General features: G+C 42.2%; 1 protein-coding gene and 1 long non-coding RNA gene across 4 annotated transcripts in view; one reads left to right on the forward strand and one right to left on the reverse strand.

Moving 5' to 3' along the window:
• Positions 1 to 10,612: 10,612 nt before the first annotated feature.
• LOC132378415 (uncharacterized) lies at positions 10,613 to 20,093 on the reverse strand. 2 transcript variants are annotated; one of them, XR_009507029.1, is made up of 3 exons: positions 20,018 to 20,093; positions 15,530 to 15,678; positions 10,613 to 11,476 (listed from the first exon to the last, which is right to left on the reverse strand). It is a non-coding gene; the product is annotated as an uncharacterized LOC132378415 (long non-coding RNA). The 2 variants fall into 2 exon arrangements; XR_009507030.1 differs by lacking the exon at positions 20,018 to 20,093 and adding an exon at positions 19,871 to 19,984.
• exoc2 (exocyst complex component 2) overlaps positions 20,049 to 26,447 on the forward strand; it is a 242,332-nt gene continuing 235,933 nt past the window's right edge. Inside the window, exon 1 of one of the 2 annotated variants that reach the window (XM_059945312.1) lies at positions 20,049 to 20,090. The gene's annotated coding sequence lies outside the window, so the exon portion shown is untranslated. The other variant, XM_059945311.1, reaches the window with a different exon arrangement.

Here is a 26,447-nt window from a genome sequence, read left to right on the forward strand (position 1 = left end):
TCAGTAAGGACCTGGACCCACTGCAATTTGCCTATCAACACAGTAGGTGCATGGCAGACGCAATCTCAATGGCTCTTCACATGGTCTTAGATCATCTGGAAAATACAAACACCTGTGTCAGGATGCTGTTCGTTGACTGTAGCTCAGCATTTAACATAATTGAAAAGTAGTGGAACCTGGGCTTTTGTACCTCCCTTTGCAACTGGACCTTTGACTTCTGAACTGGAAGACCACAATCTGTGTGGATTGGTAATAACATTTTCTCCTTGCTGATGATCAGCACTGGCGCACCTCAGGGATGTGCCATTAGCCCACTGCTCTACTCTCTCTATACCTCTGATTTGTGGCTAGACAGAGCTCAAAAGCAATCTATAAATTGTTGACAGAATCTCAGATGGAGACAAGAGGGTGTACAGGAGCGAAATATAGTAGCTAGTTGAGTGGTGTCACAGCAACAGCCTTGCACTCAATGTCAGTAAGACCAATGAGCTGATTGTGGACTTCAGAAAGGGTAAGACGATGGAACACAAACCAATCCTCAAAGAGGGATCAGAAGTGGAAATTGAGAGCAATTTCAAGTTCCTGGCTGTCAATATCTCTGAGGATCTAACGTGCTCCCAACATATCAATTCAGTTACAACGAAAGCAGAACAGTGGCAATATTTAATTTGAAGCTTGAGAAGATTTGTTTTTTCACCTAAGACACTCAAAAACTTCTACAGATATACTGTGGAGAGCATGTTAACAGGCTACATCACTGTCTGATATGGGGGGGGGGGGGTGTGGTGGAGGAGGAAGAACCACTGCACAGGTGCACAGGATCAAAAGAAGCTACAGAAAGTTATAAAATTAGTCAGCTCCATCATGGCTACTAGCCTTCAAGAGGTGGTGCCTCAGAAAGGCGGCATCCATTATTAAGGACCCCCATCACCCAGGAAGTATCATCTACTCATTGTTACCATCAGGAAGGAATTACAGAAGCCTGAAGACACACACTCAGTGATTCATGAACAGCTTCTTGCCCTCTGCCATCTGATTTTTAAATGGATATTGAACCCATGAACACTACCTCACTTTTTAAATTATTTTTTGTTTTCGCACTATGTTTAATTTAACTATTTAATATATGTATATATATATATACTTAGCATAAGGAACACACACAAAATGCTGGTGGAACGCAGCAGGCCGGGCAGCATCTATAGGGAGAAGCACAGTCGACGTTTCGGAGTCTTGACAAAGGCTCTCGGCCCAAAACGTCAACTATATTTCTCCCTAAAGATGCTGCCTGGCCTGCAGCCTTCTACCAGCATTTTGTGTGTGTTGCTTGAATTTCCAGCATCTGCAGACTTCCTCATGTTTGCATACTTAGCATAATTCATTTTTTTCCTATATTTATCATGTATCACATTGTACTGCTGCCACTAAGTTAACAAATTTCACAACATATGCCGATGATATTAAACCTGATTCAGATTCATATTCTGAAGATTTAACAGGAAAGACAGAGCAAAATCATTCCTCTAATGGAGTTCAGAATAAAAGGGAATGGCCTTAAAACTAATTGGATGTTCAGAAAGTATTTGTTTATACAATAGACAGTGAGACTCATCAAAACAAAATGGAGCCTAATTGATTAATTTTTGTTATGTAACGAATTTGAGGGTAACAAAATAGTTTGGATAGTTGGTATTAAGTACTAAACATGATCTAATTGAATAACAGACTGGACCTAAGGCTAAATAGCCAATTTTCACCCCTCTACCAATACACAATGGAAACTTCCCAGGTGACTCATATTCTCACTCAGGATCCTGATGGTAATAGGATAATAACTATTGCTGAACCTGATGATATACCTCCTTCTGTACCTCGTGTCTGATGGTAGTGCCAATTCCATCAGAGTAAATAATAATTTACTTCATTAGTATCCATGAACCAGTTCACTGAAGAACAACAATGGCAGAACTCTGGAAGTAAGCTGCTTTCGTGTCCTCTCAGTTGGAAAATAGCTGGGAACGAAGAGGAATCAGGTTTGTTACACATGCTAGAGGCCATTCTTTTTTAAACGTTTTATTAAGAGAAATTTTCTTCCTCATTATGGATTTCAACTATACCCAAGAATGTAAAAACTGCTTCAGTTAAGAAATTAGGCAACTGTCTGTATCCAGGGAAATTGGGTCAAGGCTTTGATTCTTGACCATAATTGGGAATGGTTAAATTATACTAACCAATAGTTTCTGCAGTAGTTACCACAAATTGTATCCTCATCAGGCCTATTGCTTTTCTTCATGGGAACAAATAAAATGCGCCTGTTATCTTTGATGTTAGCTTTTATGCCTCCAGCAGTCAGTTTAATAAATTAACCACTGGTATCTGAAGAAAAACAATTCATCCAAACAAAAGGCTTGGATGCAATGTTAAACTTGTACATAAATTGTTAGACCTGGAAAGCATTCGTCATTATACATTTACGATATATACATTAGTACATTGATATATTGCATAGCAAGGTAAGACACTTTCTCTGCATTTGACTATAAATTAATTTTAAAAGATTATGGAATCTTTAGGAGTGAGTTTGCTGAGTGCCCTTGATCTTTTGCAGCTGTCCATCAAACTTGCCATGCATCCAACTCACAAATAAAATGTCTTCCAGCTGCACAACACATTGTGACTGAAATTTAAGGCATAGAAAGACAGTAGATTATTTCAAAAGAGTCCTGTTCCAAGTGTCTGGGCATTTACCAATTTATAACCTTCAATTCCTACCGCATAATTTGTTTCTTTTAATGAGATTAATTATACCATCTGTTTTTATTTAATGAAGTCTACAGTTTCAATATAGTTCAAAATATCATTATCAATTAAAATTTGATCTGTAGGTACATGAGGGATTTCAAATCAGTTGACCAAATATTAGGCCAAACAAGCGTATTCTAAATGAGAGAAGGAGGCAGAGACTTTGAGAGTTCCAGAGTGCATGCACGTGAAGTCAGATTTGGTGGAAGGAAGATATCTGGAATGTAGCAGAGATGGAAGAGGACTTAAGGATAGGGATGATGTAGTCGTGAGTGATTTTTTTTTCAGTCCGGATGAAAATTTTAATGTTGAGTCTTAACAATGAAAATCTGTTATCAGTCAGCAATCATAGGGATATGAAGAAAGTAAAATTTTATGTGACTTTCGATTCAGGCAACAAAACTTTGAATAAGCTCAAGTCTACAGAAGATGGAAGACAAACTGCCATCCCAAAAATAGATCAGCTTTTCAAATTCAGAGTGTGCAAAGGCGTGAAAGACAATTCTGGAATTTGGGACAAGGGTGGAGTCAGGTTCATACTGTCAGTCACAATAGAGTATGCAAGGACTGCATTTTCAGACTCAAACATAACACCATGTTTATAGAGAGCTTGTTCCTGCCTCAGGTAGTCAATAGAGAGAAATAGCAGTAGTGGATAGAGGGCAATAAAGACACACATTTGAAAGAAGTATCTACTTAGCCAATACTAGATGTTAGATGTCAAACAATTTAAAGACAAGGGGTCAAGAAAAGTGATAGCAAGGTAGGGCTGAGTATCCCCTAAGCGGATATGGTCAACCAGATAGCTCAGTACAAGGTGTACTCGACTATAGATCTGAAATCCACTTATCACCAGCTCCCCATCCGCCCAGAGGACCATCCCGACACCGCCTTCGAGGCGGGCGGCAGGCTCTATCACTTCCTGCGCGTCCCCTTCGGTGTCACGAATGGTGTCTCTGTCTTCCAGAGGGAAATGGACTGAATGGTGGACCAGTGCCAACTGCAGGCCACATTTCCCCATCTGGATAACATCACCATCTGTGGTCATGACTGGCCAGATCACAACACCAACCTCCAACGATTTTACCATTTCGTGAAAGCCCAGAACCTGCTGTACTCCCTGGAAGACATCAGGACTATGACCAGGGACTGCCAAGTCTGCGCTGAGTGCAAGCTGCACTTCTACCATCCTGAAAAGGCGCAACTTATCAAGGCCACCCACCCCTTTGAGTGACTGAGTGCTGACTTTAAGGGCCCCCTTCCCTCCGCCAACCGCTATGTCTACTTTCTCAACATTATCGACGAATACTTGCGGTTCCCCTTTGCCATCCCCTGCCCCAACACCACTGCCACGTCTGTCATAAAAGCCCTGCGCCAGCTCTTCACTCTGTTCGGATATCCCTGCTATATCCACAGTGATAGAGGGTCCTCCTTTATGAGCGACGAGCTGCACCAGTACCTGCTGGCTAGGGGCATTGCTACTAGTAGGACCACGAGCTATAATCCCCGGGGAAATGGACAGGTGGAGAGGGAGAATGCCACAGTGTGGAAGGCCACACTTTCAGCCCTTAAGTCAAAAGGGTTGCTGGTCTCTCGATGGCAGGAGGTCCTCCCCGAGGCACTCCACTCTATCCGCTCTCTGTTATGTATGTCCGCCCCTCACGAGCGCCTATTCTCTTTTCCCAGGAAGTCTGCCACTGGGACCACCTTACCGGCTTGGCTGACATCCCCAGGTATAGTGCTGCTCCGGAAACATGCACAGAGCAATAAATACTCCACGCTGGTCGAGAGGGTTCACCTACTACATGCGAATCCCCAGTATGCCTATGTGGTCTTACCTGATGGGGCGGGAGGACACGGTCTCCGTCCGAGACCTGGCGCCCGTAGGAGCAGCAGACTACTACCCCGAACACTCCACGGTAACTATGAACCCTGTACCCGAGGTGACACCGCGCATATCAAGCCCTACACAGACTCCTCACGACTCTTCCATACCAGGCGCTTCGCACATGCATGAAGGATCACTGACGCCTAGTGGGCTGACACCTCCAGTCAGGCCGGAACCAACGCAACCACCATCTCTGGTGCAATCACCACCGGCACCTGTGCAATCACAGCCGATGTTACATAGATCGCAGCGATAGATTCAACCACCTGATAGACTTAACCTGTAAATATACTTGTAAGAAACTTCGCCCCATGGGGACTCTCTTTTACAACAAAGGGGGGGGGGTGAATGTGGTGAACTACATATACCTGCCTGGACATGCCCCCCCCCCCCCCCCCCCCCCCCCCCCGCTGACTGCTCCTGTGGCTCCTCCCATAGACCATGGCTCCTCCCACAGACCCCGGTATAAAGGCGATTGGAGACACCGCCCCGGCCTCAGTCTCCAGGATGTAGTGTGGTGGTCATTTGCTGCTTGTTCTTTCTTCCAGCCAATTAAAGCCTATATCTCGCCTCACGTCTCCGAGAGTTATTGATGGTGCATCATAGACATGCTCTTGGATAAAATGTGGTGGATTAGTCTGTTGATGTGAAATACAAGGGGTGCAGTCTGGATGATACAAAAGGGAGGGGTTAGACAAGCTTTTTCAGTAGATTCCCAGGAAGTTATAAGATGAATGAGTATTTGAATTAGGTAAATGCCTTCTCTTTGTGTTGATAGTAGAGAAGAAGCTTTAGAAAAAGGTGTGTGATCAGTCACATCAAAATTGGGGATAGACGCTGATGATTACACAATGTTCAATTGCACTTGCAAATGAGCTAGCCTATGTTCCTAGTCAGAAAGTCCCAGATAAAATTCAAGCATGGGCTGATATATAGCACATAACATTTACAAATGCCAGGCCATGACCATCTCCAGCAATGGTTAGTCAAACTACTTTCCATTGATCTTCAATGAGTTGCCATCTCAATGATCCATATGTTGTTACAAAATCTCAATGGGACCTGCAACTTAAATGATGTGGCTGATGAACAGATCCATTTACAAGTTACAAATCAGGAATACTCTCCATTTGTTAGAATGAATACTGATTCAAGAACACTCAGGAAAAAGCAGCCTGCACCTACCACCGTAAATATTCATTGGTGCACTGAGCCTTCAATATGAGATTGATATAAAATCACCTTGGGTTACTATGACAGAACTTCCAGATCCTATGACCACTGACATCAAAGGGCAACATGCACTCAAGAACATTATCACCTGACATGTAACCTTGACTTCAAAGCATTTTACCTTTTCTTAATTTTCTCTATATATGAATCCCTAACCAATATCCAATCATTATGGGTGTTAGCTCAATAGAGGGACTGCAATTGTTCACAGAGCTGAATCATTACTTAGGAGGAATCAGAGATTATCAGTAAGTGCTGGCCTTGACTGTGCTGCCCACATCATAAAAAATGAATGCAAAAAAAAAGTGTTCAGTACTGCTTGAGCTAAATTATGTAAAACGAAACCTCAACTTAGAGAGTCAACAGGATAGATTTACTTGCCGTTTAACAAAGAACCATTTACCTGAAATTATGGTAATAAGCTGCATGTTATGCAGAGTTTTTCATTATTTAGAAGACTCAATAGTTGGCATGATCAAGGCAGACCAAAGGGCCTGCTTCAATGCCTTAGGACCCGATGACTCTCCTGGCAAAGACTTGTGATGAAGGTGCATATTTTTAATATCTACTGATATGTTTCTCACCACTAGAAATGACATTAAATGAAACTGTTACTTGGCCACAACACAGATAAGGCAGCAGATTCTGAACCTGTTATGTAATAATAAGAATATGAATTTGTTTCCTATTCACATTATCCTCCAACAGCAGACACCAAATATGTTGTTTAAATGTTAGCTTGTGATAATTTAAGTAGTCTAAATCAACCTATAACAGATTAGCAAATTTCAAAAACTTCTATTTTCTGCTATTCTTACTATATTGGAAATAATTAGACGATCAAGTTAAAAAGATCTGTAGCCCATCTCCGGCAGGTATTTGGTTTTCCATCCTGGTTTACTGGAAGGTGAAGAAAAAGACCTCTTACTGGGGATTAAGATGCTCCCAGTTCCACTCCAGCAATCTCTTAAAAATCAGTCTTCCAACTGCAACACAGACAAAATGCTGGAGGAGCTCAGCAGGTCAGGCAGCATCTATGAAAATGAATAAATAGTTGGCATTCCAGGCTGAGACCCTTCTTCAGAACTGGAAAGGAAGGGGGAAGATGCTAAAATAAGGTGGGAGAAAAGGAAAAAGGACAGCTAGAAAGTGATTGTTGAAGCCAGGTGGGTGGGAAAGATCAAGGGCTGGAGAAGAAGGAATCTGGTAGGAGAGGAGAGTGGACCATAGGAGAAAGGGAAGGAGGAGGGGACCCAGTGGGAGGAGATAGATAGGTGAGAACAGGTAAGAGGCCAGAGTGGGGAAGGGGAGAGATTTTTTTTTTATATACCAGAAAGAGAAACTAGTATTCATAGCATAAGGTTGGAGGCCCTGATGGAATATAAGGTGTTGCTCCTCCACCCTGAGGATCACCTCATTGTGGCACAAAGGAGGCGATGGACTGACTGGCACATTGGAACAGGAACGGAAATTGAAATTAAAATGTTTTGTCACTGAGAATTTCCTCTTTTGGTGGATGGAGTAGAGGTGCTCTACAAAGCGGTCCACCAATTTATTACGGGTCTCACCAATATAGAGGAGACTGCATCGGAGTACTGGACACAAAAGATGACCTCAGCAGATTAGCAGGTGTAGTGTTGCCGCATCTGGAAGGACTGTATGAGGGCCTGAATGGAGGTGAGGGAGAAGTCAAGTGGCACGTTTAGCACTTAGGCCATTTGCAGGGATAAATGCCAGGTGGGAAATTAGTGGGGAGGGATGAATAGACAAGGAATCATAGAGGGAGTCTTCCAACTAGTCCATTCTAGAATGCCACAAAATTGTAACTGCTTGAACTTCCAAAGCAATCCAGTGCACGCCTTGGGATTCTTAAGTGTCATATTATTCATTCCATATGTTACCTCTTTGGACTTGGCTAAATAGAGTGTGGATACATGGGAAGGGAATCTGAAAGGAATAATGGGCAATTCCATATGTGACAATATCTGAATCATTTAAACAAGGAAAAGAGCAGTTGTTTTGCATAGAACACAAGATGTTTCAAAATGTATTACATCTAATGAAGAATTTATTTTTAAATATAGTTACCATGGTAATGGAGATATATTAATCAATTTGCCAGTAGTAATAACCAGAAAATAGGACAATAAATTGAGAGACTTCTGAACAGTGTTCAATAACAGTAGGACTTTTTTCTGGATTAATACAATGCTTTAATTTCTTATCTTAGCAATCTTGTAACTTTATTTAATTGCGGAATGTGAATATTTACACTAATTACTAACCTGGGTGAGACCATCTAAATGTATTTCACATGTTGCCAGTTGGCTAAATTTCAAAACAAGCCCCACACGAAAGAACAATATTCTGACCAAGTGTACCACCCAGTCTCTTGTAGAACAGCTCATCTAAAACGCACATGGATAAGAAATAGCAAGGACCAAATATTTTGAAAGTTAGTATCTGCACTTTTATGTTTTGCCAGAATGCTATTTTTCCTCAAGAGAATCCATCGCCTTATTTATATTTAGTGTGACAAGATGCCAAGTATTATAATCCATCTTCTACTGTGAGTGCATTATTATTTACAAAAAAAAATCCTATTAAGCCAGATTGCGAAACCTAAATAATGCATTCACATTGCAATGTGACAGGCAGGCAGATTTTGTAGAAATGAGTAGAATTCTATTCTTCATACGCTGACCCTTGGCAACATCAGCCTGAGCTCATCTATATGCCAAGTTGACATTATCATGGGTTATTGCTCTTGTCTTAGTCGAAATCTGAGACTGAAATGGCTGAAATTTTTCTCCATGTCTTGACTTCACAATTATAATACTCTTACACCTTCCACATTTCTTAGGTTACCAAAAACCTGATCTACAAATGTGAGGCTGAAGAATGAAGATTCAGAAAGGCATGAATTATTATAACCTCAGCCATACCCTCCCTTCACCACAGCTGTAACTTTATGTCTTTCCACTTCTAGAGAAAATGCAGTATGATCAAATGCCAAAAAACAGTGATATCCTGCTTGACTAACACACCCAGCCACCAGTTCACAAAGTTGGAAGCTGGCATAGAGGAGATCCCTGTATATAGTGTATAACTGAGCACAAGTGGGCAGAAAAAAGGACAAGGGCAGGGTAAGTTTTGGTGCCGAGAGCAGATGATGACTTTGAAGCGTGAACTTACAGAAGATTTATAGGAGAGGATCATTAGCAGGCCTGCCAGAAAACTTACGTGAAATGTCAGGTAATATACTGGTACCTAGCATCAACCTCATACAAGGCTTTGTATTCATTTTGGAAACTAGCCCTTCCAGCAGTGAAATTATCTGGCTGATGCCTGTCACCAGCCAACCTAGGGAGTTATGGCTAAAGGTGAGATGATGCAGTCTAAAAGGGAAAATAAAGTTCAAAGTTGAAAGAAGAGATTCTGCAGATGCTAGAAATATTGAGCTACAAGCACAAATTGCCAGAGGAACCCAACAAATTAGGCATAATCTACGGAAGGAAATAAACAGTCGATGTTTTGGGAAGAGACCAAAACATGACCACGACTGGAAAGGAAGGGGACAGAAACCAGAATCAGAAGGTGTTAGGAAGGGATGGAGTACAAGCTGGTATGTGATAGGTGAGATCAAGTGAAGGAGAAAGAAGGTGGATGAGGGAGAATGAAATAAGAAGCTAGGCGATGATAGGTGGAAGAGATAAAGGGCCCAAGAAATAAGAAGAAGGGCATACAGGAGCAAGATATACCAGCTAGTTGAGTGGTGTTGTAGCTCCAACTCAATGTCAGTAAGACCAAAGAAGTGATTGTGGACTTCAGCAAAGGTTAAGATGAGGGAACTCGTAGAGGGATCAGAAATGGAGAGAGTGAGCAATTTCAAGTTCCTGAGTATCAATATCTCTGAGGACCTAACCTGGACTCAACATATCGATGCAGCTATACAGAAGGCAAGACGGTGGCTGTATTTCATTAGGAATTTGAGGAGATTTGGTATGTCACCTGAAGCATTCACAAAATTTCTACAGATGTGCTGTGGAGAGCATTCTAACTGGCTGCATCACCATCCAGTATGGTGGAAGGGGATGTTGGGGACGACTGCACAGGATCGAAGTAAGCTGCAGAGAGATCCATCATGGGCACTAGCCTCCACAGTATCCAGGACATCTTCAAGAAGTGGTGCCTCAACAAGGTGGCGTCCATCATTAAGGATCCCCAGCAGCCAGGACATGCCTTCATTGTTACCATCAGGGAGGAGGTACAGAAGCCTGAAGGCAGACACTCAATGATGTAGGAACAGTTTCTTCCCTTCTGCCATCCAATTTCTAAATGGACATTGAAACCATAAACACTACCTTACTACTTTTTTGTTCTATTTTTTGCACTACTTAATTTATTTACTGTAATTCACAGTATATTTTCTATATTACCATATATTACATATATTGCTGCCATAAAGTTAACAAATTTCACAACATATAGCCAATGAAAAGTGAGTGCGCTAGTTTTGCTGAATGTAATAGGTAGAAGAGCTTCGAGGTCTGACATCTCCAAACAAACCAGCTGAAATTAATTTCGCTGATATCATGAACATAATGCAGGAACATTTAGAACAGAAAACATTGTTGATTGCAGAACATATTGAGTTTCATAAGTGGAATGAAAAGGAAGCGGTGTCCATTTCAGTTTACATGATTTAATTGAAGAAAATGTTTGAGCATTGCGAGTTAATAATGCACTGAGAGATATTTTGGATTGTGGAATCTTACAAGAAAGCATTCAAAAACAGCTCCCAGCTGAAGCACAACACACATTTAAAAGAGCAGTTGAAATCACTGTATCAAAGGAAACAGCAGACAGAGGCACAAATGAGTTACAGTCAGGAATGAAAGTGAGTGTGAACAAAATTGCAGCATTCAAACAAAAACTGGCCTGACTGAACAAATTGTGTTACCGCTGTGGCAGTGGCTCACATATACCAGACCAATGCAGGTTAAAAGATGAACCTTGCAGAAAATGTAACAAAGTAGGACACAAACAAGAACATGTAGGCAGACAAGAATAAATGGACTGCACAGGAAAGAGAAAAACATAAAAGGTCAAGTTGCAGTTTCAAAAAGAGCCCTTATCTTTCTGCTGTTGATGAAAAATCTGATAATGATGAGAGTGAAACAGGACTGGGTCGCCTTCATATTTACATTGTTAAAACAGGAGACAAGCAATATGACTTATACCAGAAGTGAACAGCGAATTAATTAAAATGGAATTGGACACTGGCTGGGCAGTTTCAGTCATTCCACAAAATGACTTTGAACGGCACTTCAAAGATTCTGATTTGAAATCTGCAGATATTTAACAAAAAACATATACTGGATAAAAGATAACGCCTGTGAGAATGACTTTGGTAAAAGTGAAATACAACAACCACCAAGCCCCATTGGGCTTGTGTGTGGTAAAAACAGGAGGACCAGCATTCTGGGAGCATGATTGCTGAGACAACTACAGTTGATTGGAGGTCCATTCGCTAGTTGCATGCAGCATCCCCTGCAATAGAGTCAAATGAAAGTGAATTGTGAAAGATACTGAATAAAGGCACAGGAATGTTCAAGGATGGCATTGGAAAACTCAAAGATACCGAGGGCAAAATAGTGTTAAATGAAAATGCCACACCCGAGTTTTGCGAAGTCTGTCTGACTCCTTATACTATCCTTGAAAAGTAGCCATTGAGCTAGATTAATGGAGGCTGAAGGAATTCTTTCCAAGGCTGAGTGGAACACATGGGCAATGCCAGTGGTCCCAGTAGCTAATAAAGATGGGCTTGTCAGGATCTGTGATGATTTTAAGATCACCATCAACTGAGTACTGCAAGATCCATACCCTCTGCCCAGGATAGATGATATTTTTGCAAACCATTAGAAACATAGAAAACTTACAGCACAATACAGGTTCTTTGGCCCACAATGCTGTGCTGAATATGTACTTACTTTAGAAATTACCTTGTTACCCATACCCTCTATTTTTCTAAGCTCCATGTACCTATCCAGGAGTCTCTTAAAAGGCTCTATCGTTTCTGCCTCCACCACCTTTGCCGGCAGCCCTTTCCATGCACTCACCGCTCTCTACATAAAAAATTTACCCCTGACATCTCCTCTGTGTCTACTTCCAAGCACCTTAAAACTGTGCCCTCTCGTGTAAGCCACGTCAGCCTTGGGAAAAAGCCTTTGACTCTCCACACGATCAATGCCTCTCATCATCTTATACTCCTCTATCAGGTCACCTCTCATCCTCCACCGCTCCAAGGAAAAAGGCTGAGTTCATTCAACCTATTCTCATAAGGTATGGTCCCCAATCCAGGCAACATCCTTGTAAATCTCCTCTGCACCCTTTCTATGTTTTCCACATCTTTCCTGTAATGAGCTGACCAGAACTGAGCACAGTACTCCAAGTGGGGTCTGACCAGGATTCTATACAGCTGTAACATTACTTCTCAGCTCTTGTACTCAATCACACGGTTGATGAAGGCCAATGCACCGTATGCCTTCTTAACTACAGTGTCTACCTGCACAGCAGCAAGTATCCTATGGACTCAGACCCCTAGATCCATTTGATCCACCACACTGTCAAGAGTCTTACCATTAATACTATATTCTGCCATCATATTTGACGTATCAATATGAACCACCTCACACTTACCTGGGTTGAACTCCATCTGCCACTTCTCAGCCCAGTTTTGCATCCTATCGATATCCTGCTGTAACATCTGACAGCCCTCCACTCTATCCACAACAACCCCAACCTTTGTGTCATCAGCAAATTTACTAACACATTCCTCCATTTCCTCATCCAGGTTATTTATAAAAATCACGAAGAGAAGAGTCGTAGAACAGATCCCCGAGGCACACCACCGGTCACCGACCTCCTGCAGAATATGACCATCTATAACCACTCTTTGCCTTATGTGGGCAAGCCAGTTCTGGATCCACAAAGCAATGTCCCCTTGGATCCCATGCCTCTTTACTTTCTCAATGGGCCTTGCATGGGGTACCTTATCAAATGCCTTGCTGAAATCTATATACACTACATCTACTGCACTACCTTCATCAATGTGTTTAGTCACATCCTCAAAAAATTCAATCAGGCTCCACGACCTGCCTTTGACAAAGCCATGCTGATTATTCCTAATCATATTATGCCTCTCCAAATCTTCATAAATCCTGCCTCTCAGGATCTTTTCTATCAACTTACCAACCACTGAAGTAAGACTCACCGGTCTATAATTTCCTGGGCTATCTTTACTTCCTTTCTTGAGTAAGGAACAACATCTGCAACCCTCCAATCCTCCAGAACCTCCAAAGATCATTGTCAGAGGCTCAGCAATCTCCTCCCTCACCTCCCACAATAGTCTGGGGTACATCTCAACTGGTCCGGAGACTTAACCAGCTTGATGCTTTCCAAAAGCTCCAGCACATCCTCTTTCTTAATGTCTATATGCTCAAGCTTTTCAGTCTGCTGTAACTCATCCCTACATTCACCAAGATCCTTTTCCGCAGTGAATACTGAAACAAAGTACTCATTAAGTATATCCTCTGCTATATCCTCCAGTTCCATACACACTTTTCCACTGTCACACTTGATTAGTCCCATTCTCTCATGTCTTATCCTCTTGCTCTTCACATACTTGTAGAATGCCTTTGAGTTTTCCTTAATCCTGCTCACCAAGGCCTTCTCCTGGCCTCTTCTGGCTCTCCTAATTTTGTTCATAAGCTCCTTCCTGCTAGCCTTATAATCTTTTAAATCTCTATCATTACCTAGTTTTTTGAACCTTTCGTAATCTTTTTTCTTGTTGACTAGATTTTCAACAGCTTTTGTACACCATGGTTCCTTTATCCTACCATCCTCTCCCTGTCTCATTGGAACATACCTATGCAGAACTCCACACAAATATCCCCTGAACATTTGCCACATTTCTGCTGTACATTTCCCTGAGAACATCTTTTCCCAATTTATGCCTCCAAGTTCCTGCCTGATAGCTTCATATTTCCCCTTACTCCAATTAAATACTTTACTAACTTGTCTGTTTCCTATCCCTCTCCAATGCTATGGTAAAGGAGATAGAATTGTGATCACTATCTCCAAAATGCTTTCCCTGACACTTGACCAGGTTCATTTCCCAATACCAGATCAAGTACAGCCTGTCCTCTTGTAGGCTTACCTACATATTGTGTCAGGAAACCTTCCTGAAAACACCTAACAAACTCCACCCCATCTAAACCCCTTGCTCTAGGGAGATGCCAATCAATATTTGGGAAATTAAATCACCCACCATGACAACCCTGTTATTATTACACCTTTCCAGAATCTGTCTCCCTATCTGCACCTTAATGTCTCTGAAACTATTGGGTGGTCTATAAAAAACATCCAGAAGAGTTATTGACCCCTTCTTGTTTCTAACTTCTACCCACAGAGACTCTGTGGACAATCCCTCTATGACTTCCTCCTTTCCTGCAGTCATGACACTATCTTTGATCAACAGAGCCATGCCCCCACCTCTTTTGCCTCCCTCCCTGTCCTTTCTGAAACATCTAAAGTCTGGCACTCTAAGTAGCCATTCCTGTCCCTGAGCCATCTAAGTCTCTGTAATGGCCACAACATCATAGCATCAAGTACTGATCCACGCTCTAAGCTCATCTGCTTTGTTCATTATGCTTCTTGTATTAAAACAGACACATCTCAAACCATTGGTCTGAGCACATCCCTTCTCTATCACCTGCCTATCCTCCCTCTCGCACTGTCTCCAGGCTTTCTCTATTGGTGAGCCAGAAGTTCCTTCCTCCATCTCTTCAGTTTGGTTCCCACCCTCCAGGAATTCTAGTTTAAACTCTCTCCAATAGCCTTAGCAAAACCTCCATGCCAGGATTTTGGTCCCCCTCAGATTCAAGTGCAACCCATAGAACCATAGAACATTACAGCACAGAAACAGGCCTTTTGGCCCTTCTTGGCTGTGCTGAACCATTTTTCTGCCTAGTCCCACTGACCTGACCTGGACCATATCCCTCCGTACACATCTCATCCATGTACCTGTCCAAGTCCTTCTTAAATGTTAAAAGTGAGCCTGCATTTACCACTTCATCTGGCAGCTCATTCCACACCCCCACCACTCTTTGTGTGAAGAAGCCCCTGCAATGTTCCCTTTAAACTTTTCCCCCTTCACCCTAAACCACGTCTTCTGTTTTTTTTCCTCCCTTAGCCTCAGTGGAAAAAGCCTGCTTGCATTCACTCTATCTATACCTATCATAATCTTATGTACCTCTATCAAATCTCCCCTCATTCTTCTATGCTCCAAGGAAAAGTGCGTATGGAACTGGAGGATATAGCAGAGATACTTAATGAGTACCTTGCTTCAGTATTCATTGCGGAAAAGGATCTTGGTGATTGTAAGGATGACTTACAGCAGACTGAAAAGCTTCAGCATATAGACATTAAGAAAGAGGATGTGCTGGAGATTTTGGAAAGCATCAAGTTGGATAAGTCTCCAGGACCGGATGAGATGTACCCAGACTACTGTACCCCAGACACACTGCAAAACAAACAACTCACCAGCTATGCTGTTTTTGAGTCATCCCTTGTGCATACACTTGGATCTCCTCAAAGCCAGTCTCAGGAGGAGTATGCAGGAAAAACAGCTGAGACAAATTGAGGACTCCTCAAACAAGGAGGTTCGATGTTTCATTCCTGAACAAGCAGTCCTGGTGAGGGAATAAAGAACCGATCAAAAGTGGGTACTTGGGAAGATTAAGGATAGAACAGAACCACTCTGCTCCAAAGTAGATATTGCATCTGAAGTCATTTGGAGATGAGGTGAGTTGATCAGTTGAGGTGAGCAGTCAATTGTTGGAGAAGGAAGCTGTCTAGAGTTATCATAATCACTTTCTGCAGTGCCAGAGCCAACTACTGTAACCAGCATGGAAGAGTCCCAGAACCTGAGATTGTTTCACAGCCACCAGTCTCACCTGCCAAGTAGAGTAATCCCTCTTGTCAGGAGAGTTGTCATACCTCCATAATAAGAAAGCCTCCACAGTGGTTAAATCTTTAGGCATGAATGGCACAACTTAAAATTTACCATGCTGTGGATATCCAAATGGTAGTTGTATTATATGGTATGAGGGGAGGTGAGAGCCTCTGTCAGTCAGAGTTGACCACGGAGTCTGCGTCCTAGCTGTCTAGACACACAAGCCTGGGCAACACAATATGGAGAGTAAGCTGTCGGCCATGTAGCAAGCTCCCCCCTCCACACATCTGATGAACCCAAAGGAAGAGCAGAGACCAATACAGTTTAGCACCAGTGGTGTTCGCAGGAGTCGCCAGTCAACATTGTACTCAATATAGGACTAGCTTAGGGATCCAGCTCTGGATTTTTCCCTTGGGGTTTACTACTGAAGCCTTCCTCATGAGTGGGTATAGCCGCAAGGAAGCGGAGATTTGAAATCAGTGTTTTCCTTCTCCTAGATGAGCTGCCAACCACGGTTAACAAGCCCCATCTGCCTTAAGCCACTGGTTTTAAGAAGCCAATAACCCACCTTTGCCCCTTCTCCGGTCAGTAGAAACAGTTCCGCTGGGCTTAGTAGCTATGGCACACACGAAGGCCAGGAGCTGGACTTGGTTGTCAGAGGCTCTTTGAGGCGCATGCCATTGGAAGCATTTAATAGGTAGAGGAAGCTTGTCCCCATTACCACCCCCCACTATATTGTATACTGTATATATATATATAAAATAGCTAGAGAACAAAAATATTTGAGTTGAGATCCATTCTATATTAACTTGGATTTGGTAGCTAAGCAAAGAATGGTGCTATGTATTTAATATTTCAGTAATATTTGAGTAATATTGTACATATATTGTTTGATTAAGCATTCTTTGTTATTTATGTAATTCATTACAGGTTATATGTACATGAATGGCATACATTATCATGTCACCAATTGTAGCAGTGTGCTACATGCAGCGCTAAAATTACGACACGGAGTCGGTAACTGCAGTCGAAGAAAAACTTTATTCAAAATACTCAGCCTTGCTTTTTAAGCCTCCCTCAACCTGCCCCCCGTGGCGCAGAGGCTCCAAAGCTCTGTGCTCGCAAACCCCCGTAGGCTATCTCCCTTAGCCGGAACGCTGGCTAATTGTGAGCCGGTTCGGATGTGCCAGGAAATGGGTCGCCACAATGCCATAAATGCACAACTCACTGAAGTAAAACAAAATACAAACTGAAGACACATTACCCTGGGCTACCATGTTTTTATTTTGATTAGCTTTTGGATTAAAAAATACAACATCGGACCTCCTGCCCAACACTACAGCAAGAAGAGGACATGCTCTAGATGGTGGGGGTCTGTGATAAAACAAAAACCCTGCATATAGTGGAAATCTGAAATAAAAACTGAACATTCTGAAGGTACTCAACAGGTCAGATAATATTTGTGGAGAAAGGGTTAACAATTCAGACAGATGTCCTGTTATCAGGACTGAAATGTGAGAAAACATATTCTCCATTCAGAATGGGGGAAGGGTAGATAACTAAAGGAAATATCTATGATAAGGTGCAAAGCATGATTGACCAGACCTTACATATTCTATTGAAGACAGCTAAGAGAGGGTGATAAGTGCATATTAATCATAGTTGGTCTGTCTCGGAAGGTGTAAATGGAGAGATGAATAAGGACAGTCAGTAGAACAAAATGGAACTGGAAGTTGCAGGACAAAGAATACTGTTCTTGGACTGCAGGGCAACATTCAATACCATAATTCCCTCCAGGTTTGACAAGAAGCTCAGAGACCCTGGCCTTCACGCTGCCTTGTGAAGGTGAATCCTGGACTTCCTGTCAGATTTCCGGCAAGTGGTAAAAGTAGGCTCCCTCAGCTCTGTCCCTCGGACCCTCAACACATGAGCCCCTCAGGGCTGTGTCCTTAGCCCCCTCTTTTATTCTCTGTATACCCATAACTGTGTCGCCACCCACAGCTCAAATCTGCTAATTGAATTTGCTGATGATACTAAACTGATTGGCCTAATCTCAAATAAAGAGGCAGCCTACAGAGAAGTCATCACCCTGACACAGTGGTGTCAAGAAAACAACCTCTCCCTCAATGTCACAAAAACAAAGGAGCTGGTTGTGGATTACAGGAGGAATGGAGACAGGCTAACCCCTATTGACATCAATGGATCTGGGGTTGAGAGGGTGAACAGCTTTAAGTTCCCTGGCACGCACTTCAGCAAAGATCTCACGTGGTCTGTACATACCGGCTGTGTGGTGAAAAGGGCACTACAGCACACTTTTCACCTCAGACGGTTTAAGAAGTTTGGTATGGGCCCCCAACTTATAAGAACTTTCTACAGGGGCACAATTGAGAGCATCCTGACTGGATGCATCACTGCCTGGTATGGGAACTGTACTTCCCTCAATCGCAGGACTCTACAGAGAATATTATGGACAGCCCAGCGCACCTGTAGATGTGAACTTCCTATTATCCAGGACATTTACAAAGACAGGTGTGTAAAAAGGGCCCGAAAAATCATTGGGGACCCGAGTCACTCCAATCACAAACTGTTCCAGCTGCTACCATCCAGGAAACGGTACTGCAGCATTAAAGCCAGGACCAACTGGCTCTGGGACAGCTTCTTCCATCAGGCCATCAGATTGCTTAATTCACACTGATACAACTGTATTTCTATTTTATACTGACTGTCCTGTTGTACATATTTATTATCTTACTAGAAATTGCATATTTACAGAGATGTAATGTAAAGATTTTTACTTATGTAAATGAAGGATGTAAGAAATAGTCAATTCAATTTCATTCAGCTGTTAGGGAGAAAAGCTGAGTTAATATTAAAAATGGACACCTAACTTCAGAACTGACCAATTATTAAATAAATAGGAGATAAAAATACATTGCTGTATTTAATAATGATCCCAAGAGACACTTTGTGCCTAGACAGAAGACAAGGTGCTCTTACTCAAGCTTTGTTGGAAAATTATAGGAGGGTAAAATAGTGATTTGAATCGGAATGGGGAATTCAAGTGACACACATAGAAACTCAGCGTCACCTTTATAAGCTGAATCAAAGTGCTTTGCAAAATTCTTGGTTTTTCCAATACACCTGATACCAAATCACAACCACCAAATGCGGTAAAATAAAATGGAAATTAATTGTTGCTTGCTTGGTAATTATTGAATGCATCTCTAGAAAGTGGGAAAGAGGTAAATATGATAAATCTCTTGGGAATGGGGGCACAAGAAGGGGCACACAAAATGCTGGAGGAACTCAGCAGGGCAGGCAGAGTCAATGGAAAAGAGTACACAGTCAATGTTTCTGGCCGAAAGAGTTCATCCGGGCTCATGATACCTAGCCTGCCACTTGCCTCCAGCATTTTGTGTATGTTGCTTGGATTTCCAGCATCTTCAGATTTTCTCATCACAAGAAGTGGGTGGTTCATACAGATAAAAGGCAAAGCAGGGAGTAGTCACTTCAACGGGATGTGGAGGATGAGTCTGGTGTTGATATCTCATTGAAGGTGGTGTAAATCAGATACTGATCTGTGGAATCTGAGTTGTTGGGGCGATAGGCTGGGACAAGGGGCACTATGTCTGGGTCTGGCCGGTCAAGTCTCGTCTTGTTTTTCCATCCTCACTCAATCCAACCCTGAACTTATTCCATCCACCCTCTCTCTCGTGTCTGTTTTGCCTGGAAGGCCCTGCTGTAACGGGAGAAGTCTGTGATATCTCGCTGAACATGGCTCTGTCTGCATATCCATCTGCACTCCCCCTACACGCTTGCGCCAATCCACAAGCCATCGTCCAAACCCTGGGGAAAGTGCGGAAAGACGGAAGAACAAAGAAGACAGATGCTGGGCAAGTGCAGACGGCAGCAACGTGGCTCCTTTTTACCTGGTTATTGCCCATTGAAAACCTTTTATCTCGCCAATAATGACGCCAAATAGGGCCTACACAGTCAATGTGGTAAACCACAAAATGTGACTAATTCATATATTTATAAGACCGTGTTGCGAACCGCATCTTACCGGACCTACTCACCCGGAAGTCCCGCCCTGCCTGACTCGGATGTTGTTTATCTGCCTGTGACGTCGCGCCTGCTGGAGAGGGCGAGGTGAGTGTTGTTATGGAATGGGGGAGTCACTGCTGGGTGTTGGGTGTCAGGGTGTACGTCGCCTGCTCATGGTGAGACGGGCACGGGTTAAACTCTGTGCTGTCCTCTTGCTGGTGTAGTTCAGCCTTTTCGCCCCACGCTGCCCGGCCTCGGTCTGTCGTGCGCAGCCCATCCCTGCCTGGTCCCTTCCTGTCTTGTGCTCCCTGCTGTAAGTCACTACCTACTTTAAGTTTCATGTTTGTTAGTGTCAACTGGATATTTCTCACAACTCTGTATTGTTGCAGTTCACAGATAACTTCACTCAGTTGAAAATTTTAACCAGTACTTAAATTAATAAAGTTCAGTTCAGTGTTTCAGTGATGGGAGTGCACCAATATGTTTACTTAATGTTCTTTAACATTTTGGTCGTTAGGGGCTTCAGCCTCTGCTGTTCAGACCAATATTAATGATTAAAGCAGCTCATCTGAATTTTTTGGATCTGCGTTCTCCTCTTCCTCGTAAATATGTTTTTCAAAAAATAATTTCTGTGATAAAAATAAGAAACTTGTCATTGAACTTACGTTGTCATGAGTTGTTGATGTACTGATTTTAAGATTTATATTGGTGTTGTATATATGTCTGGTAATTGTAGCATGAATCTCTTTGCTGGTTTACAGTTTTTTATGTTAATCATTCCAAAATTGTTAACTGTTATGAATGTAACAGGCTAAAAATCAGTTATTGCTTACCATAATCAACAATATTGAATTGTTTTCAGTGTTTTGATTGAGGGTGGGGGATATCATGCTAAGTTTCTTGATCACTGAGAGCCTGATCATTCTATCCTGAAAACTTATGTATATTTTTTTTCAGGACAGAAACAATAAGAAAACTGTCTGTTCAGTATCCTATACTGTGTACAAACTTGTGAACAAACTTCTTTGGCAGCCCCTCCAGATTGAGTATGATCTGCTTCTAGTTCACTTTTTTTGGTTCTGACATTTCTGAAGGCAGAGGATGGCTTGACTGAGTGTGTGCATGGTTTAGGATTCCAGTGCTGGCTTGAAAATAGTATTCATGTGCTACATTTGAAGCAACAAAGTTCTCAGTGCCTTCCTGATTGCACCTTCTCCATTTTCAATGGATAAAATGAGCTGGTGTATGAGTTTTTCTATTCTTTGCAAGAAGCAAGCAGATTTTTGAAAACATTTTCTGTTGCAGTAAGTTTTCTATGATGGAGTTTGGAGTTGAATGCCTGCTTCCCAATTTGATATTTGCTGTACTGAAAACATATCCTCTCCTCTGGACCTTGTCAGTGCGTTGATTGAGGATTTTAGTTCATTTATTGGTGAATTTGGGCATTATTTATTCCTCATCTCTGAAGTCATGCTATAGGAATTCTTTGGATTTCCACCTTCTGCAGAATCTCTTGTTCATGATTTGCCACATTAGTAATAGGTAGGGCGTGAGTAGCAACGAAGAAACAATGATATATTTCAAAATCAGAAAGGTGCAAACCAGCAGGTGATGGAATTTTATACTTATTGGCCTGGTAGCATTAATGTATATGGCAAACCTGGTTGAGTAGACTAGGTGAATATCAGCAGTGCATTTTGTTATGTGGTACACTTTACACATTGTGATTCATTGATGTATAGGGGTACTAACAAAGTTGGTGGTTCTCTTTTGAGTTATGTGAACCTATTGTGTTCTTGGGTCTCAATTCATCCAGGACAGATGATGGGAAAGTGTTCAAATGTCAGGAAATGAGTCATTTTCCAAAGGATGTGCTCATTCAATCAAAGTATTTATGTGGTTGGTTCAGTTGCTCTTGTGCTCAATGATAGCTACAACCCACATTCCCTCTGGTCTACCGACACCCCACCTCCATCATATTACAAATACCTCCGAATCGGGTTTATTATCACTGACATATGTTGTGAAATTTGTTGTTTTGTGGCAGCAGTAAGTGCAATACATAAAACACGTTAGTTTGGACTGTTAAGGAAAGATTGTTACATGTTCTTGTAGGAATGGATCATTGTCTGGACCTTTTGTGGCTTAAATACTACTTGCCCTTTATTAAACCATGCCTGAATGATGTCTTAATCTTGCTGCATGTAGGTGGGGAAAATTTATTTGTTGGCATTGAAGATTGTGTTCTTTCTTTCCCCACTTCTGACGTGCATAGTGAAGCAAGGCCAGAAGGATAAAGAAACAAAGATGTCTGGATCCTTGATGCTGTGTTGCAGTACTCCTGCAATGATGTACAGGGCTGCATGGCACTAGCATTTTCAGTGACTCCTTTAATCTTTTGCTGATGTTTGAGAATAAACTGATTTTGATTTGGGCTGCCTGTTAAAACACAGCCATCCCTGGACTATTCCCCACAATGTTGGGTAAATTCCGGTGTTAGAACTGTACTCAAACATCTTAGCTAGAGTTGCAGCTAGATCTGGAGCACAGATCTTCATTGCCATATTTAGGATATTACCTGGTTTTCTGGCCCTTATTGTGTCTTGTGCTCTCAGCCAGTTGGGTGACAGTTGCTTCAATGAGGATGGGGATCCCAGGGGAAAGATGAGATGGATTATGCTGTTGACACTACTGGCTGAAAGGGTTATGAATTCTTGTCTTGTTTAGGCCCTGAGCACTGATGTCCATGAATTCTGCAACTGTAGGCTGTTTAATTATCCACTGTCATTCATGAGTTGATGCAACACAACTACAAAGGACTTAGCAAACTGCTCCGATGTGTTTGGCTGCCCAGTGCCATTCATATTGCCCACGCCAAAGTGACCAAGGCAGGAAGGCAGTGAAGTCATGATCTGCACCCATTCTGACATTGCAGTCACTTGGAGAACAAGATCTTCCTTGCTGGGAGTATTTCTGATGGTGGCTGCAAGATTCTATAAAACTCGTCCTTTGCTTCAGATGTGGAGCAGTGTTGGAACATACACAAGTAATTAGACCTTTGGTGGTGGTTTCAGTTTGTAACTATCAATGGTACTCCCTTCATTAGAAGGGCCGAGATGGCCTGTTTCCGTGCTGTGATTGATTGTTATATCTTGTCCCAAGATGTGTGTCTTTTTCAGGCTGAGAGTCGGGTCAAATTCCTTGCAGGCCTGGGAGAAGTACTGCCTAGTTCCACCATCTTCATCAATGTGTTCCTCACTGCAAAGCCGACTCCGTACTCTCTGGGCTCATCAGGGCCCTTCCCTTGCCAGAAAAAAGTGTAGTCTTTCTCTTTTCATCTGCCTAAATCAACCAGACACACCTCCTGGAGGGTGGCTATTTCACATGAAGTCTCTTGAGCTCTTTGTTTATTGCAGCTGTCTTCCTAACATCACTGATGTCTTGGAGGCCAGTCATGATTGTCCGAATGTTCCAACATCCCAGTTTTAGAGCTAGTTTCTTTTGTTGTGTTGTCTTGCCCAGTGTATTGTTTTCGGTCTTCAGTTCTGCATGTGCACTAATCCTACATAACTTCCAATTTAGACACTAGCCACAAGATCTTTGAGAGGAGAGCCTTGCAAGATCAACAAGGCTGGAAATTACTTTGCCATATCCCTCTTGTTTGATAACATAGTGGTCTATATGGTTTTCCTTGTTTGCTGTTGAAATTTAGCAATAGTGATGCAAATGAATGACTTGCCATGTTGTTTAAGGAGCTATATCAGAGTCAGTTATGTTTGAGATATTGTGTGTTTTGTCACCTGTTGTGAGTGGTCTTCAATGGCTGATTAGTTTTATTGCAGATAGATTTCCTGATACATCACTCGGGCTGTGTGATGTATGTTGTACATTCTCCGTGTCCAGACAACTGGAGGACACAGATCACTCCTATTTGGTAAATTTGAGTTTGGCATCAGGATCAAAATCAGGTTTAATATCACTGGCATATGTCATGAAATTTGTTGTTATGCGGCAGCAGTGGATTGTGATGCATAATAAAACTGTAAGTTACATGTAAAAAGTATGTGTCTATATATATATTTAAAAAAAAGTTTAAATAAGTAGTGAAAAAAGAAAGATTGTGAGGTAGTTTTCCTAGGCTCATTGTCCATTTAGAAATCTGATGGCAAAGGTGAAGAAGCTATTCCTGAATCATTGAGTTTCCTCCCTGATAGCATTGAGAAGAGGGCATATCCTTGGTGATGGGAGTCCTTAATGATGGATGTCACCTTTTTGAGGTGCCACCTTTTGAAAGTGTTCTCAGTGTTGGTGAGCCTAGTGTCCATGATGGACCTGCATGAGCTTTCAACTTTCTGCAGCTTATTTCCATTCTTTGCAATGCCTCCTTATACCAAATGGTGGTACAGCCAGTTAGCATACTCCACATGGAACATTTGTAAGAATTTGCAAGTGTCTTAGGTATACCAAATCTTCTCAAACTCTCTATGAAACATAGCCGCTATCGTCCCTCCTACACAGTGTGTTGGGCCCAGGATAGTTTGTCAGAGACATTGATACCCAGGAACTTAAAATGGCTCGCCCTTTCCACTTCTGATCCCTGAATGAGGACTGCTGTGTGCACCCTTGTCTTGTCCTTTCTGACGTCCACAATCAATTCTTTGGCCTTACTGACTGGTTGTTGCTGCAACACCAATCAACTAACTGATGGATCTGGTTCCTGTATGCCACCTTGTTAGCATCTGAAATTCTGCCAACAATAGTTGTAAGCAAATTTATAGATGGCATTTGATCTACGCCAACCCACATGGTCAGGGCTGAAGAAAGTAGAGCAGTGGGCTAACCACACATCTTGAGGTGTACCAATGTTGATTATCAGCGAGGTGGAGATGTTATTTCCGATATGGCCAGACTGTGGTCTTCCGGTGAGGAAATCAAGGATCCAGTTGCAGAGAAAGGTACAGAGGCTCAGGTTTTTGAGCTTTTTGATCAGGCCTGTAGGAAAAATAGTACTAAACTCTGAGCTGCAGTCAATAAACAGCAGCCTGACATAATTATTAATATTGTCCAGGTGATCCAAGGCCATGTGAAGAGCCAAAGAGGTCACATTTGCCGTAGACCTATTGTGGTGATGAGCAAATTGTAGTGGGTCAAGACAGGAGATGTTTCTAGCCATAACCAACCTCGCAAAGCACTTCATCACCATAAGATGTGAGTGCTATTGGGCGATGGTTATTAAGGCATCTCACCCTGCTCTTCCTGGGCAATAGTATGGTTGTTGCCCTTTTGAAGCAGTGGGAGCTTCCAAATGTAGCAATGAGAGATTGGAAGTATCTGCGAATGTACCTACCAGTTGCTTGCACAGGTTTTCAGAGCCCTACCAGGTACCCCATCGGGGCCTGTTGCCTTGCGAGGATTCACCTGCTTGAAAGAGAGCCTGACGTTTTCCTTCGAGACGGAGATCAAAGGGTTTCCGGATGTTTCGTGGATCCTCAAAGCTGTAGTTCTATTGTTCCTTTCAAAGTATGCATAAAAGGTGAACTGATCTGGGAGAGAAGCATCACTGCCTTTTATGATGCTAGGATTCACTTTGTAGGAGGTAATGGCCTGCAAACCCTGCCAGAGTTGATGTGAATCTGATTCCTCCTCTGACCTCAATCAAAATTGTTCTTTTGCTCTTGAGGTAGTCCTCTGTAAGACTTGAATGCCATAAATCTAGCCCTCAGCAGAAGATGAATGTCCTGGTTCATCCACAGCTATTGAATTTTTTATATATGTTCTCCTGGTTTCATACTGATACATCATTTCGCTATCAATATGTAGGGTCTCGACCATCAAAATCATCATCATCGACTCCACTTTGCCTCCACTGGAACTACCTGACCTGCTAAGTTCGTCCAGTAGCTTGTATTTTCTCATGCCCACCAACTCCCACCTATTATAACAATTCCAACATCTGTAGACAAATTGTGTGAAAAGTATAGGTTTATTGCCATTCAGCAAATTCCACTGGCTGATCATCCAATTAATGGTCTTCTCTCAACAGGAATAATTGCTATTTTTCAATATGCTTCTCATTTTAGTCCTTTCTAATGACCCCTACATCCTGAAGTGTTCAACTCCTAATATGCAGAGATTGCAGCCTCTGTAAAGCTAATCTGTCTTGTGTTTCAAAGCTGAGCCAACTGGGTTGTTGGGAAGACGTTGAAATAGAATGATTGTTAATAGGTGGATGTTACAGCTCCTTCAGCTAGTCATGCTGTATCCTGAATATTTGCCTTTTCATAATAGTGCTTTAGATTTAAGTGTTCTGAGTATGTTATCCAAAAAAAGCACAATTTGCCTGTAAATCTGTCTTTAACAATTTTCTTAGATGTTTTGGCAGAAAACTGTTCTAACTATAATTTTGCCATTCTTGCCATTGAGGAGAATATTAGCATTGAAATTTTACAGTAATATTGTAAA

This window comes from Hypanus sabinus, chromosome 20 (genome assembly GCF_030144855.1).
Source record: "Hypanus sabinus isolate sHypSab1 chromosome 20, sHypSab1.hap1, whole genome shotgun sequence".
Classification (NCBI taxonomy): Eukaryota; Metazoa; Chordata; class Chondrichthyes; order Myliobatiformes; family Dasyatidae; genus Hypanus; species Hypanus sabinus.